This window comes from Acomys russatus, chromosome 5 (genome assembly GCF_903995435.1).
Source record: "Acomys russatus chromosome 5, mAcoRus1.1, whole genome shotgun sequence".
Taxonomy (NCBI): domain Eukaryota; kingdom Metazoa; phylum Chordata; class Mammalia; order Rodentia; family Muridae; genus Acomys; species Acomys russatus.
This window is the reverse complement of record NC_067141.1, coordinates 55,879,302-55,882,460: the sequence shown is the minus strand read 5'-3', so window position 1 is coordinate 55,882,460 and position 3,159 is coordinate 55,879,302. Positions and strand designations below refer to the sequence as shown.

The 3,159-nt window shown below is 40.0% G+C and overlaps 1 pseudogene; it reads left to right on the top strand.

The window, feature by feature from the left end:
- The first annotated feature begins 2,458 nt into the window (after positions 1 to 2,458).
- On the top strand, positions 2,459 to 2,902 carry LOC127189880 (cytochrome c oxidase subunit 7A2, mitochondrial-like; annotated as a pseudogene).
- The last annotated feature ends 257 nt before the right edge of the window (positions 2,903 to 3,159 follow it).

Genomic DNA, 3,159 nt, shown 5'->3' with positions numbered 1-3,159 from the left:
CCCCTTATCCCTTGTCCCCTTCCGTTTATAAGTTACAGATGGACATACCCAAACCGCTGCGTAATCCTTAATAAACCTCGTAATAAAATTATGGGTAAGAACATTAAAAATGAATTGCTTTAAATCATGATGTTAAAATATCCCCACCTCCACCACCGAAAGACGTAGACAATTTCCTTTCTCCCCGCCCCCTCCTTTTTCCTTTTATCAGTCTGCTGGAATGGCAGACACCTGCCGATGGAGGGGAAGGGAGGGAGGAAGTGTTCACTGTACCACTTACTAAAAATAGAGAATTTCTCGACATTGAGGGCTTCGGATTTTTAGTTGAGACTTCATTATTTTATTCATGGTGAAGTGAATTTTCTAATCCAAGAATCCTCAGATCCAAATACAAGAAGCAAGAATATCTCTGCAACAAATTCAAAGGGGGTTTTGGAGAATGTCATTTTATATAATTCAGAGTCGAAAGAGCTAAATACTAGTTACTGTTCTTCATGGCATGAGGCAGTTTTTCAAGCCCAGAATCTGTAGCAAGCAGTAAAGTGAATGGGAGAGTCCCTACTGTATTGCTTTGAGAATGATACATTTTGCTCTTGTTTATGGGAAGTTTTGGAGTTTTAATATAGTTGCTGTCCCCAAATATTTCCCTATTAATTAACAAAAGGTTCGGAAGGAGTATCATAAAGTAGCCAAGTATTTCAGTACTAATGATGAGCCAGATGACGTAAGCATTACTTTGTAGCATCTTTTTTTCCATTCCTCTTCTCTTGAATTTTTTGTTTTCAGCCCTCTCTTCTTAAATCGTTGGAAGCATCATTAGTTTCTCTAAGTGGGTCAGCATGCTGAAAACTGGTAACAAATATTGTCAAGTTAACCCTTCATTTTAAGTACAATTCACGATGTACTGTGCTAGTGTGTCTAGACTGGTAGAATATTGAAATGGTGGTGGATTGTCCCTCCTATTGTCTTTAGCTAAATTTAGTGATTGTCTATTAAAATACTTGGATCAGAAACAAGTTGGATTACATGCCGTATGCTTTCACTTTTCATGTGTGAGACAAAATAAAAGTGTGTCTGTACATCTAGTCACATTCAATAGAACAAAAATATTTATATATTGGCCAAAAAAAAAAAAAAAAAGACCTGGCAAGTCAGAAATGTTCATATTCTACTTCATCAGAGGAGGAAAGCCAACTGAAACAAGTCCATAGGTTTATTGACCCAGGAATTCCTATAGAAAAGATAAGCAATATGAGGAATTTGTTTCCACTGCTTACTAAATATAATAAAATCTCTTTCATACGCAAGTGGGGACTGGGAAGTAGATGTGGGCACTATTGGCATGCTAGAATGATGTCTGGGGGAACTTAGAGGCTTGTAAGGCAACTTCCACTGAACACTTTCTATGTGTTTGCAATGTGGGTTTGGGGGCTGGGGTGGGAGTCAGACAGTTCTGGCTGGTCTGTATAGAGGCATTGCAGAAGATGCTGTCAGCTACACCAAGTGTGATGGCCAAGTACAAACTCATCAGCCTTTAAAGAAGCGGGGATGAGGGGCTTCCTAAGTATGGATGTAACTGGACTTGATTAATCAGGGTTTGCAGACTGGGTTGGTGGGAGCAATAAATGGGATTTAGAGATATAATTTCCAAAGAAGAATGTCAAAGATGGAGTTAGAAGGTAATGGAAAGTCTAACTTACAGTAAACCACTTTAATTACACACAGTACTAATAATGTACTGAAAACAGCAAAATTGATTCTGAAAGAACATTTAAGAAATGGTTCGTAACCAATCATTCATGATAAGCATGCAGCTGATTTTACATTTTTGTCTCAGTCTTATTTTTAAGCTTTGTCACATTACTGTGTGGTTTGCCACATTGCACATGTGGAGGTCAGAGGACAGTGTGTGTGAGTCAGTTCTCTCATTCAGTTGTGTGGGTCCCTGAGGATCAAGCTCAGGGTGTCAGCTGGACAGCGAGTACCTTAAGCTGGTGAGCCATCCCATCAGCCTTGCAATGCATTTTTAAGGAAAGCATCTTTTTTTACGTTCCAATTGAGTATTGGCCCTGAAGTAGTCAAGCTGGTAAATACACTCCTTTTAACCATGTTGATATACTTCATTTGGTTCAATGATTGTGACTTATTGGAGAAAAAAAATCCAATCTATTTCATTACAGAAAAAAGTAGAGCAGACAGGCTACCGAAATGAAGCAAAGAAGCAGTAAAAGTCCTGTTCAACTATAGGTGCTCACTAAGACCCTGTTCGGTATCTTTAGACCACCTCCCATAGCTATTTACACACACACAGGTACAGTACTTTGTTTTTATTAAAAACAAAAGCCAACTGTACACAGATACTAGTAAACCCACGCAAGCCATTCTTTAGGCAGCTTTCAAACGGTGAGATAATCATGAGAGAAAAAAAGAGTATGGAGTTCCGTTGCTGGCCTGATGTGTGGGCTATTTGGCATTCAGTAGTCCTGGTTGGTGGGCAACAACTGAGCCAAGATGTTTGCAGAATCTGCTTGCTCTTCGTCAGATTGCCCAGAGGACCATCAGCATCACTTCATGAAGGCTTTTGAAAATAAAGTTCCAGAGAAACAAATGCTGTTTCAGGAGGATAATGGGATCCCTGGGCATCTGAAGGGCGGGGCATCTGATGCCCTCCTCTACAGACTCACAGTGGCCCTGACAGTTGGTGGAACAGCCTATGCCATCTATCAGTTAGCTATGGCTTCATTTCCCAAGAAGCAGAACTGAATTCATCCCAGCCTTCACATGGTTCAGTTCCATTCAGCACACGATGGACCAGGCATCCTCCTGAGCTCCTCTTTGGGGAATCAATATTTATTGATGTGTACTAACTGCCACCAATAAAGCAGTCTTTACCATGAAAAAAAAAAAAGACTAAAGTTGAGGGGGGTTAAGGAGATGGGGGAGGAGTGGGAAGAAGGGAAAGAATATGATCAAAATATGTTATATAAAATTATAATTAAAATGTACAAAACAAACATCTATGGTAGTAGAGAGTGGATTAGTGATGACTTAGGTCAGAGGATGCGGGGATGGAGAAGACACAGCTGAAGCGTAACCAAGGCCTCTTTTGTAGGAGCAGAAGATGGACTGACTTACAATGGCTATATTCACCTGTGGAGA